This window comes from Panthera tigris, chromosome B1, assembly GCF_018350195.1.
Source record: "Panthera tigris isolate Pti1 chromosome B1, P.tigris_Pti1_mat1.1, whole genome shotgun sequence".
Lineage (NCBI taxonomy): Eukaryota > Metazoa > Chordata > Mammalia > Carnivora > Felidae > Panthera > Panthera tigris.
The window spans coordinates 93,784,987-93,802,081 of NC_056663.1; the positions used below are offsets into that span (position 1 = coordinate 93,784,987).

The following is a 17,095-nucleotide window of genomic DNA, read 5'->3' on the forward strand; positions in this document are numbered from 1 at the left end:
ATGGAATAGAGTTTAATACCTCATGCTCTCAATAACAGCCCTTCCCAACTTTCTTCTTTCTTTCATAAAATAACTTGATCTTTTGCTAGAGAACTTGTTCTCCAGATTTGCCTGTTTTACCATAGTTTATATGTTCCAAACTGTAATTCCTCTGCTATTCCCTAATAAACTCATTCTGCTGGTAAACTAACTTTAGGCTATTTTCACCTTTCAGGCTGACAGTATCAATGTACTTTTGATATTAAGGTTCATTTTAAAAATCCTTATAGTTAATTCATCCAACTTTAGCCAGCTTGACCACACATAAAATTCCTTCTCAAATTCATATTCCATTACATTTCCACAACTTTTTAAATATTCCTTCAGATTTTGTCCTATATTTTTCCCTTTTCCCATTCTGAAAAACAGCCTCACTTTAGAACAAATTACTTTTTTTCTCTCAACAACAAAAAAAACATATCTTTATTCCTCCTACCTTCTCTTATTGAAAATATATATCCTATTTTCTTGCATATGGAGTTGTTTCCTTATTATTACTAGTAGTTTAAATTACATGGATTAGAATTTTTAACCCTTAAAAATCTTAATTAAAATAGGCATTCCATTTTGTCTGATTTGAGAGCCCTTGCTTTCAAGTGCATTTCTTAAATGATCTTATCTACTTAAAATGTATCTTTAAATTTTCATTGTAATTCTCTTGAGGGCGGGCAGCAGTTGGCAAGATTCTGGCCACAAATGGAGTTCAATGTACATTTCTGTCCAGCCATATCTAACTGCAAATGAAATACACCCACATTTATGTTTAACCATATTTTGGACCTCCCAACCTGATGATTACCAAGCCAAGTTCTCAAGACTCAAAACAAGTTCTATGTAGTGAGATCTCGCCATTTTTATATATATCTATGCCTTACAGGACTAAAGTTTTCAAACATAAAATAAGTAAGTGTACAGGAAAGTGGCACATTCAACCTTTTGGAACCCAAGGGGTTTTTTTTTTTTTTTTTTTTAAACTAAGCCTTGGGTCTTGTGGAGCCAAATTAATGTCTAAGACAGATGTGTCACAGGATTGGGGATTAGTGTACCTCATGGGACAGACATTTTCTTTAGATTGGCATTCTTTAGATAGCCCATTCTGTGACCAAAATAACCTAACATAAGAATCTTAAAGTTAGGTGGCAAGTGTTGTAACAGCTTTTCAATGCTTGACCCAAGCCCACCAATTTTATGGCTTTTGGCTTCCAAGATTTCCGTTAGCAACAGCTTTTACCTACATAAAATAGACAAACAAGCATGTGAACATTAACACACCAGTAGTAACCAAGAGATATTAATGTGGATGTGGACTGGGCAGTAGAAGGCCTTGTCTGCACCACCAGCAATTCCCTGTATAGAACTGGTGACTAGGGAAAAAAAAAAATGAACAAGCAGGCTCCAACAAATGGGGACTACAGACAGGGATAAACTGCTTTGTCAGCCTTAAGACAAAACTTTATCCACCTAGGTCATCACACTAGATCCATTCTAGCTTAAGTTATACCCAGTCTGGCTTTGGAACCAGTGGGTTTCTAAATCAGAGTCTCTGGCTAGCAGTCACCAGCAGTTCTCAAAGTGAAATATGGAGAGGGATTTCATACAACTGAGGAATTACAGACTGAACCAAAGGCTAGGAACTCAGGTTATGGATAGAACCATCTGTGAGCTCAAGCTGACCTGCAAAGGCCAGGACTTGAAAGCCGATTATATCAGAAGCTCAATGCAAAGACAGTGGAGCTCAGAGCCGAAAGAAACTTACCCATGGCCCTTGGAAATGGTAAGAAATACGGAGAAACTCAAAGGGGTCGTGGAAACCATGATTTGCTCCTCCCCCATGAAGCTGTCAAAAGTTTCCTTTGGATGCTGACACCGCCACCAAGTCTGTTAAAAAAAAAAAAAATTCAACTGACTAAATTTTAAAGACATTATTGGCTTTGTTCAATGAGTCATAGATTGGGCAGCATACCATCTAGCAAATAGAAAGGGGCTCCAAGGAGCTATACAAAATGGAAGACTTTTTTATGCAGAACGGAGTGGGAGAAAGGAGTTACTAGCAGAGTGGACTGTTTGTGGCAAGGTCACTTTACTTCGGGGGACCGCAAGGGTCTATCAGGCAGATTACCTCACGGGTGCTAACCAGGTAATTTCAGATTGACTAGTTTAAGTTTTCCATTCCTGGGAGATGCTGAAATTGTAATTAAGTTAAACATTAAGTCTCTGGGCTTAAATATTAAGACATGGGTTTAGCACAAGGGACCCCATTTGGGGATGTTGTCTCTTTTTTTAAACAGATTGTAATAGATTGTGTGTGTTGGCGGGGATATCAGCAAGGATTTTTCAGGGAGGAATAATAATTCATACAGATAAACAAGGAAGGTAATGAATATCAGAGAAATGAAACATTATGTGTATAAGCAGAAACTTAGACAAGCATTCTAAATGTTTTAGCAACAGTGGATACTCCAATTTGAATTGCAAGCCAATACGAATTACAGAAATATCAAAAGAAGTTAAACGTTAGGTTGGTTACAGGGCTCCTGGGTGCCTCAGTCGGTTTTGTCCAACTTCACATCAGATCATGATCTTACAGTTGGTGGGTTCAAGCCCAGTGTCAGGCTCTGTGCTGATAGATCAGAGCCTGGAGCCTGCTTTGGATTGTGTCTCTTTCTCTCTGCTCCTCCCCCCGTGCTCACTTGCACTCTCTCCCTCTCTCTGTCTCAAAACTAAATAAACATTACTTTAAAAAAAATATTAGGTTGGTTACTTGAGTACTAGACTAAGAAACTGATCTCCAATGTTGTTCACAACTGGTATTATCTGATGGTATATGAGATAATAAGAATAATCTGTATAAGAATAAAAGCTAATTTTATCTGGTGGTAGAGGCTATAGGAAGATATTAAAACAACTGTGATTTTGGGCTTTTGAGGCTGGGAAATGTGCACTGCCATTAAAAACAATAATAATCAGGTTTTGGAAGTATATAATTTATTGTTTCAGATTTTTTCCGCAAAGTCTTTGTTAAACATACAGTGTGAAAATAGAACCCAGCTAAGTATTTTATAAAAAACTTTAGTATTTACTCCTTAGAATAATAGTCCTGTAAAGTAAATTCCAACTATTATTCTCAAATTATACACAAGGTACATGAAGATTGGAGAGCTTACAAGGCTAATAATTGACAAAGTAATGATTAGCCAAGTGTTTTGAGTCTAACATCCCCATACTTAAAACACTTCTCCCAATTGTCTCCCTGGAGGATTTGGGGATATTAAAAGTTTATGTCTACACATCTTACAGTTACTCATTTTATTATTATTATTATTATTATTATTATTATTATTATTTTGTGTGTGTCTAGCCTCTCATCTAAGAGCAATATGAATTTCAATATTGGAAATTATATTTAAATACAATGACAAATATGAATCTTAGATAACTCTGCTTAGTAAGTGGGTTCTTGGTGGACAGATTTCTAGTAGTGAATTATGAGTCAAAGCTATTCTTGAGGCTTATTAACATAAATATAAGTAGAATGGAATAATAATGGAATGATAATGGAAGCCACATTTCTATAATTGAAATAATCCATATTCTGTAGTACCCTAGGTTAATTTATAAAATTAGTATGAAATGATAAATGAATAGAAAGTTACTGTGCTACCAGACAAAGTTTAATTTGCTGAGGCAGTGTTCAGTTTAGTGATTCTACTTCACATTTGCTTTTCTTTAGATTTTTTTTGTCTTTTCTGATATTCAGACTGCAAAATGAAATGATGTTGAAAATGTAATAAAAGCTCAAGTTCTTATTATAACATGCTTTTCTATGTGGCTGAATTCATCCCATTTTTTTCCACACTATATACTTTGATTTTTTGGTTCTAGGTCTGATGATTTTTTTTCAGTTTATTTATTTATTTTGAGATAGAGAGAGGGTGCACAAGTGGGGGAAAGATAGAGAGAGGGGGAGAGAATCCCAACCAGGCTCCCTGCTGTCAGCACATAGCCCAATGTGGAGCGTGACCCCCATGAACTGTGAGATCATGACCTGAGCTGAGGGCAAGAGTTGGTTGCTTAACCAACTGAGCCACCTAGGCACACTTTAATGATTTTTGTAATAGATTATATTTATGTAATTATTTGCTTTATGAATTTGGACTTTTTAAATGTAAATAATGTCAATATAGCATTAATACAATGTTTTAATCTAAATAAAATAGCTAATTTAAGATTATTTGATTTCAATCATAAACATTATTTATGCATGATCAGGTAAATACCTGTCATACTGTCAGCATACAAAGATATGCATTGAATTAAGGATACAGGTTTAAAAATGAGTTTCAAGGCATTCTATGAGAAAATATTACTATTGATATTATTAATTCTATTTATTATTATAAAATATATACAAAGAATGTCAGATAGTTCTAGAGATATCACCACCAAGCCACTAAAGTAATGTTTTCTACATCTGTACCGTGTGTAAAAACTATATTTTCTGATAAAATGTATATATTTTAAATGGATTAATTCACTTACATTTTGAAAAGTTCCATACTAAAACTTTCATAGATCTTGTATCCTAGTTTGTCTCCTTACATCCCATGAAAACTCAGTATTTTTTTAGGCAATGGAATCACTTTTAGAGAATGAGAATTTACTTGATATAAAAAATCAAAATTATCTATGATTATGTAATTTTCATAGAATTTATATTCAGCATTAAAATTCAGTGAGATTTATTCTGAATCCAAATGTACATAAGAAATTTGAGTAGACAACATGCAAAACAAATAGAATTTAATTGAATATAAGGCATTAGTTGAATTTTATGAACATTTGAAAAATTCATGTGTGATAAACTTCTAATGTGCTTTTTAAGTTGTTTTTAATTTTCATTCTCTTTTGAAAGTCTTTTATTGTGTAGGAGTTGAGTCAGGCCACCCCAAGATGTGCCATGTGGGCATGACGATTATTGTGAGTTGAAGGCAATTGAGAGCCGATGGGCACAAGAAAAACGTTTGATCCTCCCTTAACTTCTATTCAGGTAGAATAATCTGAATTGGAGGTCTCTCCAGAATAAGGGTTATTAACAGAGATACATTTTAGCTGAGTGACCTATAGGTATGGCAGGGCAAACATCGATCACAAAACACCTGCTCTTATTGTTGCCAGGTGGACTGGGGAAACCCCAAGCCTTAAGGCCTCCCCCTGGCCCATCCCCGGGATGTCCCTGAGGCTGTTAGTCTCATCACAAGAAAGAGTTAAAGGATGGACCAGACACGGTGGCTGAGTGGTACAAATGGGAAAGTTATTAAAGGGAGAGTACACTCTCGAGATGTGAGAGTGGGCGAGCTCAAGGGGAGAGCTGAGATCAGTGTTTGGTTCTCTTTTATTGACACTTGTTAACTAGGGGGTGGAATATTTATTATTTGGGGAGGGGAGTTTTTTGGGATCAGGGTTTTGTGTCTTGACTCCTTTACTTGGTCAGGGTCTCCAGGCTTCTTTGTCTTGGCCTGTCTGTTTTGATATGGCTTCTTGTGACTTTGTTTTTGGAGTGCTGCCTTGACAGGTCTTTAACTTTCCCCAATAAGGGGCTATGAATCCCCCTTTGCTGGCCTCCAGGCATCCTATTAAAGCTTAACTAACTGTCTACTCTAACATTATTGACCTATGAATTGCATTCCTTTCTTCTGAAGTCCTAGACTCCCGACTCCCTTCTCTTTACTTTAGGAAGACATATATATTTCATTTTGCTTGTCTTTGGAATTTCTATTTCTATGTGAATTCCTCATACAAATGCTATTAAATTTGATTTTCTCCTGTTAATCTCTTTCATGTCAATTTGATTCCTGGTCCAGCTAAAAGGACCTTTGAGGAGATAGGAATTCTTGCTCTCCAATAACAGCTACAACTTCAGCTCAAAATTCAGACAAATCAGCTCGTCTTACAAGAAAAAGAAGTTGTAAGATTTACTAAATATTCTGTGACCTTTTTACTACAAAGTAAATGTACTCTGACCAAAAATACTGTAGAAGCATAGTGCAAATCTTCACCTTAAATATTAGATACATCAGTGAAGGTTCCTGGGTTCATTAATTCAACCAACACTTAGAAGTTCATAAATAGGAAAGTCATACTTCTTGTACTTAAAAATTTTCCATATTCATGCAGCAAAATATGCTCTTAATGATATATAATTTAATTGGTGCAACTACAGATGTATGTTTAAACTGCTATAGGAGCACAAAGGACCAAGTTGATTAACTTTAATTAATGGGGACCAGAAAAGGACAATTCAGTAAGCTTTATGGAGAGGGCAGGTGTGGACAACACAGTTAGAGATCAAAATATGCAACACTCCATATTCCAGGAGTGTTTACATTTACAGGGGTGAGACACAAAGTAAGCAATTTAAATTAGTAAGTTATAGTAGAAGGAGTATATAGTAAGTATACTAGAAGGAGATCAGAGTGTATAGGAAGTAGAGGGGGTTTACATCTATAAAGAGAGTGATCAGAGACAACATCACAGAAAAACGTGTATTTGGGGGAAAATAGAAGGAGTTGATGGAGAGAGAAATGCAGATGTTTGGGAGATGAACATTACCGACAGAAGTAAAGTGGTGAATGTGAACGGCTTTAAAATTCAGGAGTGACTGGCATATGAAAGTAACCGCAAGGATGTCAGTGTGTGGGTAGAGTAGCATGAATAAAGGGGCCAGCTATCAAATAAAGCCAAATTGGTCAAATTGACAGAATGAGGAATCTCAGGGGTGAGAACTGGTAAACTATGTCAATTAACTTTCCCTCAGGCAAATCTATCATTGACTTTTTCTGTTAAATTCTTCAATTTCCTTGTGCTACTTATTCTTCAATTTCCTTAAAAATTTCTCCCTTGCATTTGGTGATAAATCAATATAGGTGGTAGATATTTGGGGTTAGACTTGTTTGTTCTTCCATTTTCTGTGTGGTTCTTATACAGATAGGTCCTCTGATGAGGTGCAGGCATTCTTTCTTTCTCTTGATTCTCCAAAGCAATCAACTCGGAAAAGACCTGCTGTGCAATTTAGTGATTTTTTTTTTTAGTTTAAGAAAAGCACCCCAACTGAAAGAAATTGATGCATTACTTTTCTTCATAGTGTATAATGACACAGGTTTAATTAGATATATAGAATCAATGCAAATAATACGCCAGAAGAATAAGCCATTGTTATGTGTAAAATAACATTCTTCATGGAGAGTTCAATTAAAGAAATACAGCAGGCTATAAAGAATTAGACAAACTAAAAATAAAGGTCTAAAAAATTTAGTAAAGGAGAACTCATCTTGCAATATCCCCATACTTCAGTAAAAAAGAAGATAAATTTGATAAAGATGGCTGACCACTAAATAGATTCCTACAAAATCTTAGCCATTACTTCCAATAACTCCTAACTCTGTGTTGGGAAGCAAATTTTGCCATCCCAAAATATGCCTCTTTGGTATATGATTATTCTAAAAAGCTGCACACACAAGAGAATCTCTGAAAACCAAGTTGAAATTACCCTTTCATAAGAGACATTTACACATATGAGGGAAGTCTCCCTTTGTAAGGGTGCCTCCCTCAGTACTCTAAAAGAAAGATATGTCTAAATCTCTAGAAACTGTTATCAGTACGGAAGCCATGAACTTAAATCTATATAACAACCTTACCCTTTTACTGTGCTTTTCCTGGCAACTCTCATAACTGACTCCCAACGCCTTTTGTCTTCAGCTGGAGATGGTATTTAAGGTAATGGCTTCAGCCATTTCAGAGAGTTACTCAGGTTTTCTGATCTCTCTATGAATATCAGAAGTATACATATCATTAAATTTTATATTTTTTCCCTCTTATTCTGTCTCATGTCAATTTGATTCTTAGACCAGCTAGAAGAATCTTGAAGGGCAGAGGAACACTTGGAAGACAGTTTTTGTTTGTTTGTTTTAAACTAAACATTCTCTTGCCATATAACCCAGTAATCACATACTCGCTGGCATTTACCTAAAGGAGCTGAAAATTGGATGTCCACAAAAAACAAAAACCTGCACATGGATGTTTAGGTCAGTTGTATTCATAACTGCAAAAACTTGGAAGCAACTAAGATGTTGTTTAGTAAAATGGATAATCCAACTGTGATATATTTAGACAACAGAATATTGTCACTAAAAAGAAATGAGCTATCAAGCCATAAAAAGACATGGAGGAAACTTAAGTACATATGATTAAGTGAAAGAAGCCAATCTGAAAAAGCTACATACTCTGTGATTCCAGCTATATGATATTAGAAAAGGCAAAACTGTGGAGACAATAAAAAAAAACATACTATATGATACCATCATGGTTGGAGATGTCATTATACATTTGTCCATACCCATAAATTGCACGACACCAAGAGTGAACCCTAAAGTAAACTATGGATTTTGGATGATTATGATATGTCAGTGGAGGTTCACTGGTTGTAAGAAACAACCACCTGGTGTGGGGGGTTGATAGTAGGGGAAATTGTAGATACGTAGTGACAGGGGTATATGAGAACTCCCTGTATTTTCCAATCAATTGTGATGTGAACCTGAAAATGTGCTAAAAATTAAAATATACAAAAAGCAACAACAACAAAACACTGGATAACCTACTATGTTAACCTAACTTACTATGTTAACTTACGATGTAACCTACTATTCTTAAATTATTACGTTAAGATGGCCCAAAATTTTCCCACTATTCTTACTAAAAATTAAGTGACACCTTTGAACAAATACAGAATCTCTCCCTTTAAACTTATATGTGGCAGACTATGAATTCGGGTCTGAGACCACATCCTGTGCCTGATTTAACTGAATCCTTTCATAATCATGCTCAATATTTTAAAATGGTTTTTCCTTAGAAACCCTGAGACATAAAGTCGTAACAACCTGAAAGGACACATGGAGAGAATTCTGCCATGCCTACTGACCAGGAGATCTGACTGCATAAAAGTGTTCTGCAGTAAAGATAAGATGAGCTGTCACCACAGTAAGACAGACCTTTTCAAGTGCTGATAATCACCCACATAGCTATTTTTTTTTTCACTTTTAAAAAATTTTGGATGTTCAGTCCAAAGTAAAAAACAAACCAAAACAAAAAAGCAGCTGGATTAATACTACTCATAAGAAGTTAGTTCCTCAGGAATACTGGACTATGGTCCCAAAAAGGACTTAAAAGCTTAAGTTTTCTAATGTAACTGATATTGGTTCTGAACTCAACTGAAGAGAGGTACTCTCACAAATTTATTCCTATTCTTACACACTACCTTGCTGTTCTAATCACAGTAGGGTTATTTCAATTACAATAAGAATCACATTTTACTAGAAAACAAACATGTCATTTGTTATTGAGGGGAGGCATAATACGTGACCCTTAGCACAGGATTATTTGGAGTTGAAGGCAATCAAGGCCTAGCAGACTCACTATGATTTTGTTTTTGTTTTTGTTTTTGTTTTTGTTTTAGAGAGCTCTCCTAACTCTTTAAAAGAATTAGATAGGGGGTCTGTATCAGGAAGAGAGCTACTATCAGGTAACATTTTACATCAGAAAGACTTATCTGCATGGCATGGCAAACATTTATTTACCAAATATTTGCTTTTCCAGTCTTCCAATAGGTACCCCATAATAAAACCTTGATACTAGATGATGGCCATGGTGTCTTGTGTCTTGTTTCACATATGGCAAAAAATATTTGGGAAGATAAAACAATTATTAAAGGGACTAAATTATTACATAAATGTGATGGTGCTTATGTGATGACAGAAACTCAGAAAAAAAGTATTGACCCTTACAAGGAAAACTCAATTAAAATTTTAGATTATCAGGGCCCAAAGTCTTCATAAGGAACTACCAGATAATACTTAAACATTTTAAAAATGCAAGCGAAAAAGGCAACAATTTGTAAAATTAACATATGGCCAAGAAAAATCTTTGTGGATTGTTAATCTAGAATCTAATTCAACTGTTTACCATTGGTATGATATATTCAAAGGTTATTCTCCCAAATTAAATAATCTAATAACTTTTAAACAGTTTTATTGAGATATAGTTGATATACAAAGAATTTCATATATTTAATGTGTAGAAATCGATTAGTTTGGATTTATACAAACGCCCATGATCCATCACCACCATCAAGGCTCTAGAGATCCGTTGTACAAAGCTGTTAACAATACAGTATAGGTACTTCAAGACTTGTTAAGAGGATACAGTTTATGTTAAACATTCCTACAACAACAAAACCAAAAACAAAGGTACACCAGGGAAATTTTAGAGGTGTTGGATATGTACTGAATTTATTAGAAATTTAGTAATTTTTGGGGCGCCTGGGTGGCTCAGTCAGTTGAGTGTCCAACTTTGTCTCAGGTCATGATCTCACAGCTTGTGAGTTCAAGCTCTGCGTCAGGCTCTGTGCTGACAGCACAGAGCCTGGAGCCTGCTTCGGATTCTGTGTCTCCCTCTCTGCCCCTAACACACTCACATTCTGTCTCTGTCTCTCTCAAAAATAAATAAACATTATTATTTTTTTTAGTAATTTTGTTATTCTATCTTAATTTTGATAATTGCTTTGCTTTGTATTTTCTATACACTTGGTGTGATTAAGTTTTGGGGTGATGGGGGGGGTGTCTAGAGCCTATGGACAAGAAAGAATTCTTGAAGACATCTTTAGTTCAAAATGGTGATTTTATTAAAGCATGGCACAGGACCTGAAGGCAGGAAGAGTTGTATTGGGATTGTGATGGGTAACTGATTATATATCCTCAGGTTGGGAGGAGATTAGGGATAGAGTGAGTCTCTAAGGAATTTTGGAGGCAAGGTTTCCAGGACCTTGAGAGGTTGGGTGTTGTTAGGAAAACGCCATTTAGTAAAATTTCAATTATGACACTCATCAGATGTATATCAGGGGGCCATAAGCTTGGAGTATGATTGCCAGCATATATCTTGGGTCAGTTGAGATAAAGGAAGTTTCCAAAGGAATTTTTATGTTAAAATAGATTTACAGGATCCTGGGGGTTGGGCTAATGTTAAGCTAAGATTCCCTTTTGCTCTTAGTAAGTGTCATCATCATAAAGGCAGCTGAGCTCTTAGAGGGAGGTCACTTTGCAGGTTTAAAGAGCCTGTCAATGGGCTGTAGGAGGTAAGGGAGTTTAATTTTTATTTGCCTTAGTTTCCCACATTACCATGGCAGGCACTTTTGTTCTTGGGTAGTCAGTGTCTGAGTAATATCACACATATCCCACCTGGAGGGAGGGGTTGCTCTTAGCCTGTACTTTTCCCTCAGCTTGCCTATGTTCCCTCATCAGATGGATATTTACAGGGCTGCAATTTGCTCAGAGAAAAGTAGAAACAGAAATGGAGATAACTAGAAACATTATAATGTTACTATTTTATAGTAACAGGGAAGAGATTATAGAGCAAATACAAATTAAAAATAAGAGACTAATTCCCCCTGTTGAATATAAGAAAACTCTCCTCCTTTTTCTTAGCGGATTTACTTAAAAAAAAAAAAAAACTGATTAAGTTCTTTTTCTGTCTCTTTGAAATGTATATAACCTGTTTTTAAAACTGAATAAGCCTCTTATCAGCTTCAGGAGCCAAGACTGTCTTTCTCAAAGACCTGGGAACTGTCCCTTTGAAATGTAATCATCAAGGAAGATGGCACCAGTTTCTGTAAGAGGGTACAAGCTTCACTTCAGAGGGCTCTTCCTCCAAGTTGCAAAACTGCTTCTCATAAAGATATGACAGGTTCTTTTCCTGTGGTTAAAACCAATTAGCTAACACAGATGGTTACCCCAATTTAAGATGAACTGTGTGTGACAAATGATGCTGTGAGGTTATTTGAGGACTAATTATTGTTTATCTTGGGAACATGTATGTATGTGATGGGTTGTATCTTCACTTGGTTACATAAAAGGGTAAGATTTCTTTCTGCTATTGCAATCTTTTAGTGGACTGCCTGTGATGTGGATTGCAGTCTAGTTTAGGGATTATTCAATAATAACAATGTCTTCTTTTCTCCTAGGGAAAGAAAGAAATTCCTTTTACAAGGAAGGGAGGGGATTTTGTTTTTAATTATATTTCCCTAATAGTTGCCCAGTAAGCAACTGTATATAAAAGTTTGGAGTCAGGGAAGTGATCCAGGCTGGATACATAAAATAGGGTAGTGCCATTCTGTAAATGCTATGTAAAGCCAGGAGATAGGCTGAGATCACTAAAGGAGTGAATAGAAACAGGCTTGAGAAGATATCAAATCCTAGTAATGGGCCACTCTACTGCCAAAAAGAGAATCCAGAAAAGTAAACAGAAAGAACAGACCATGAAGTGGGGAGACAGAGTAGTATAGGGTCTTAGAGGCCAGCTGAAGAAAGTATTTATAGGTCTGTGGTGTATTAAATTGTGTAAAATGCTGCCATTAAAGCAAGAAAATGCAGAAAATGCAATATTAGATATAACTACTTGAAACCATTAGTAATCTTATTTATTTATTTTTTATTTTATTATTTTTTAAAATTTATTTTGACACAAAGTGTGAGAGAGAGAGCATGTGAGTGGGGAGGGACAAAGAAAGAGGTAGAGAGAGAATCCCAAGCAGGCTCCATACTGTCAGTGCAGAACCCAGTGTGGGGCTCAAACGCACGAACCATGAAATCATGACCTGAGCCAAAATCAAGAGTCGGACACTTAACCATCTAAGCCATGTAGGCACCCCAAAACCATTAGTAATCTTAACACAGTTGTTTCGAGAAAGAGGGAAGGTTAAAACCCCACTAAAGTAGATTTAATAGAGTTGTTTCAGGTATAAAGATTGGTATGCTGGAGGTGGCTCTCAAAAAAACAAAAACCAAAACCCAACAAACAAACAAACAAACAAACAAAAAAAACAAATGTGAGGAAGTCAAGTGAGTACAAACACCATGTTGGATAGTTTGAAATCAGCCCTAGTGGGAGTACATATTTACACCACGAATTTCAGAAAAATACTTCAAATCAGGGTTTTGTTCTCCAAAAAGCTGGTTGTTAAATATTCACCAGCATACCACTGAATGAAAATCATATGGGAGTGAGTTTTAAAGATCGAAAGAAAAGGCAGTAAGTAAAAATAATGTCTTCAAGAAGTTTTTGTCTAAAAAAGAAGCAAAATACATACATACATACATACATACATACATACATACATCGGGCAGAGGCTAAACAAAAAAAGTGTGCTGGTAAAGAAAGATGTGTTTTGTTGTTTGGTGTGTTAGTTTTGTTTTGTTTATCATCTAGAAGTAAAAGCCACAGGAAGCAAATTAAATGCTTCAGTCAAGGGGAGACAACTGATGACATACAAGAGGAAAGGGAGAAAATGGGGCTGTAGGCAGAAGACAGGATCTAGTGTGCTAACAATGGGGTTGACATAGCCCCTGGAACTACCAACCATAATGGGGAGGAGGACAGAGCATCTGGGTACACCTGTAGACAGATAATAGTGATGGAGGTTCTCTGTGAATTGCTTTCTTTCTTCAAGAGACATTAAAGTTTGAATATATATGCCTTGTATGATTTCATTCTTTCACACAAGATCTTCAGAGGGAAAAAAAAGTTCACAGTCTAATTACCTGAACATATATGTTGAAATACAGCACATTTGATTCTTCACCCACTGTGTTAGGTTTATATATTTAAGTAGGACTACAAATTGTGTCACTTCTTTAAACAATCCATAAAATGATTAAACTGAAAGAGCCATTTCATACAACTTTGTATGAGTTCAAAAGTTCTCTGCCTACCTCACACCAAAAATAACAACACCAGCAATGAATTTTCTTACTCAGCCTATAAATGGTCATCCCAATGAATATCTGCTATACTCTATTAGATGACAGCCTGTATAATGTAGGGGTTCAGACTAGTTAACCCAAGATATGTCATTTTGGCATGCAGAGCATTTTGAGCTGAAAACAATTAAGGTTCAAAAGATTCAGGAAGAAACTTTAACTTTCTCCCTAAATATCAAAAGCATTTGGGTGGAGGACCTGCTCCAGGAAGGGAATTATCACCACAGGTAACTACAGAATAATATGAATTAAAGGTGGCAGGACAGGGAGGAATTTAGCAAATTCCGGTTGTTAAAAACCAAACATTTACTTGTCATCTTCCTGTAAATTGTCTTCTTTCCCTTCGAAGTCCCAGATCCCAACTTGTTTCTCCTCAGTTCACATACTCCATTTTGCTTTGCAGTATTTCATGTTTATGTGTATTCCCCATATGTACATACTTACATCTGATTTTCTCCTGTTATCTGTCTTAATTTAATTTAATTCTTAGACTAGCCAGAAGAATCTTGAAGGATACAGAACAATTTTTTTCTCCCCAAAATAAAAAAAAAAAACAAAACATTATATTTGCTAACATATTCTGTGGACAAATAACTGATATCAACCTTACTGCCAATTGAGAGCAAAAGAAAATCCAATTTTTCAGTTCTCGTGTGTAGAAAAGCAAAATTTGCCAACCTAAATTTGTCTCTTTGACATGCAGATTATTTTGGGCTGATTATTTTTAAGAAACAGAAGGCTCAGAAAGAACCTTTGACATTCCCCCCACCCAACCTGCCTAAAAGAATTTACATAGGGAACCTGCTTCAGGAAGAAAGCTATCATCATAGATAAGATCCACAGCATAATATGAATTATGTATGGTATTGGGGAGGACCCTATCAGTCTGTTTCTTAAAATTCCTATGTCCCATTGTTTCTGTATGGTGCAGAAAACATCTGTTTACCAAACATGTACTCTCTTTCAACTTCCTGTGAATTGTCTTCCTTCCCCCCTGAAGTCCCAGACCCCTACACCTTTCCCCTTAGCTCTAGATGGCATATAAGCTTCAATTGCCTGATTGCCTGTGGGCCTCATGTTCTTATGGACCCCCTGTAAGAGTGTAATTAAATCTTATTATCTCCTTTTAAGCTGCCTTGTGTCAATTTAGTTCTTAAGATGAGCCAAAAGAACCTTAAAGGATATATTAAATGGTTCCTCCCCAACTACAGCATGTCTTTTTTCAAGACTATGTATATAATATATAAAATTTATATACATGCATATAAGATACACATATATATGGTTACTTACATGAATGGAGTTACTTATTTTATTAAATAAGCTACATAATTAATATGGCCTTTGAAATAATGAGCTATTTTCTTCTTCTCAGAATATATAATGCATGAAGATGGAACATTTTTAAGATGGAACACACACATTTTAATATGTGTGTGTACACACAAATTGTTTTGTTTCTTGCAAAAGAAATCTAAACACAAATTTAAAATGTTCTTACATCTTCATGTCCATTCAGTACATCTGACAAGCCAGAACAGGAAGATTTAAACTGCTATTATTGTCACCAACTACCCACATGCTTTAATAATATCCTATTCAACTGACAGAGTGACAAGCCCAGCATCTTTATCTTATCCTTATAATTTAATTTGCAAACAGCTAGCTCAACTACCTTACCCTCCAGGCCCAGTGTCAGCCTTATTGAATGAAAATTCAATTCTCACTAAAGGCCCTCCAGGGTAATTACTGGTCTATGGTGGACAGTTCTGCATTAAGAACTCTAGGTGAAATCCAAACAATGTGTCTTTATAGTGATAAAAATCCTATCTCCCTAGACTTACACTTCATTCCTCTAGCAAAACAACCTAATGATTTGTTTACTTTCTATACTTTTAGGGCAGGCACAAGGAATCAGTTTTTGTTTTTGTTTTTGTTTCCAAATGATTCTTAGTCCTTTCTCCTGTTCAGTTTCTCAAGCATATTTCAATTTTAGAATTTTTCCTTTGTTTAAAAATGTGTAATTATAGTTATATTGATATTTATTTGGAATTTCAAGGTACAAAATAAATTTCCTAAAGTTCTTAAATAGAGCTGAGTGGATTTTTTTAAAGAAAATTTTTACTCAAAAAGCAACTAACTAATAACTGCAGGAAAAAGACAGGCTTGAGATTAATAATAAGAAGCATTTGATTGATAAAATGCTTTGAGAAAATGAGTAAGCCACAAGTTGATGTTTTATGATCAAAGGTGAAAAAGATTTTGTTTGTGTCTCATAGTACAGATATCTCTGAATCTGAAAGTCAATTTCAAGATTGTCATTTAAAAAAAGGGGGGGGCGGATAAACCTCCTTGGTATTTATCTAAATAAAATAATAAAAGAGATTCTGTCCAAGAACTCTGTGGCAAACTCATTACTCATTTCCCCATTAGTTATTTAGTCATTGTCTACCTGAAAACTAAACAATCAAAAGAGAACCACAAAATCACTTTGAACTCATGAAAATAAAAAGATGCTAATATTAAAGAAAAAAAGATACAATCTAGAACCTTTTCTTTTCTGTCATTCACAATTACATTTCTCTCTATCCATCCCCAAAAGATGAGAAATGGGGTTTTGGATTTTCTGAATTAATCAGTCCTAGGTATTGTTTATTGCTATTATTCATACAACTGATAATATATATAAAAAAACCCTTCATGTTATTCTAACAAAATAGCTGGATAGAACATTTATTGCAAAGATTTAAAGAGAGAGAATAAGAAAGTATGAGGGTACTTACATTTTTTTTTTTTTTTTACTAAATTAGGACATGAAACAAAAATCTTCTCTGACATGTCTTTGAAATTTATAACATTAATAAATCTTCAGCAGAAGGTAGAGAGAATGTGTGGGAGAGGAGAGATGAATAGTGAGTTTATTTATTCAAAAAGGACAAAATAACAGCAACCATTTCCTGAGAAGTGTGTAATGCCATAAAGATAAAAACCTAATTCAATCATTCAATTGTTCAGTCAACCAATTTTTTTTTAATTTTTTTTAACGCTTATTTATTTTTGAGACAGAGAGAGACAGAGCATGAACAGGGGAGGGGCAGAGAGAGAAGGAGACACAGAATGTGAAACAGTCTCCAGGCTCCAAGCCGTCAGCACAGAGCCCAACGCGGGGCTCGAACACATAGACCGCGAGATCA

General features: G+C 35.4%; 1 long non-coding RNA gene across 2 annotated transcripts in view; it reads right to left on the minus strand.

The window, feature by feature from the left end:
• LOC122237677 overlaps positions 1–17,095 on the minus strand; it is a 129,679-nt gene that overhangs the window by 10,065 nt on the left and 102,519 nt on the right. For both annotated transcript variants that reach the window (XR_006216276.1, XR_006216275.1), the window contains one exon: positions 1,796–1,917. This is a non-coding gene — a long non-coding RNA (uncharacterized LOC122237677). The remainder of the gene's footprint in view (positions 1–1,795; positions 1,918–17,095) is intronic.